Below are 466 nucleotides of genomic sequence, written 5' to 3'. Positions count from 1 at the left end.
CTAGTTGTGTATTTTTCGTCTGCTGTAATTGTATTCCACTGATGGTTTTGGTGGTGGCAATTTTATTATGGGTTTTTTTGGTGGTTTTTTTTTTTTGGTTGGGTTTTTTTTTTTTTTTTTTTTTTTTTTTTTTTTGTTTGGTTTTTTTTTTTTTCCCTCCTTCCCTCCCTGCCCCCTCTGGAAGTGTCGGTGGGGATGTGACTGTGCCGTGCAGGCTGAGAGGAGCTGTCCAGTGGTGCAGAGTTGTCCCTCCTGTGGTCCCCGTGCGTCGTTGGGTGTGTTAGTGACGGTGGGACGCCGCTGGAATCCCGGGAGCGCTCGGAGAGCCTCAGCTGCTGACAGGACATCAACACAAGTCACCTGGTTTGGGTTTGGGGGGTTTTTTGGGTTGTTTTTTTTTTTGTTGTTTTTTTTTTTTTATATATATGGATTTATCCTTATTTTTTCCGTGCTTGGATGTTTGAAG

This window comes from Pipra filicauda, unplaced genomic scaffold (genome assembly GCF_003945595.2).
Source record: "Pipra filicauda isolate LSUMZ 115617 unplaced genomic scaffold, ASM394559v2 scaffold406_size631624_pilon, whole genome shotgun sequence".
Classification (NCBI taxonomy): domain Eukaryota; kingdom Metazoa; phylum Chordata; class Aves; order Passeriformes; family Pipridae; genus Pipra; species Pipra filicauda.
This window is presented reverse-complemented; position numbering follows the sequence as displayed.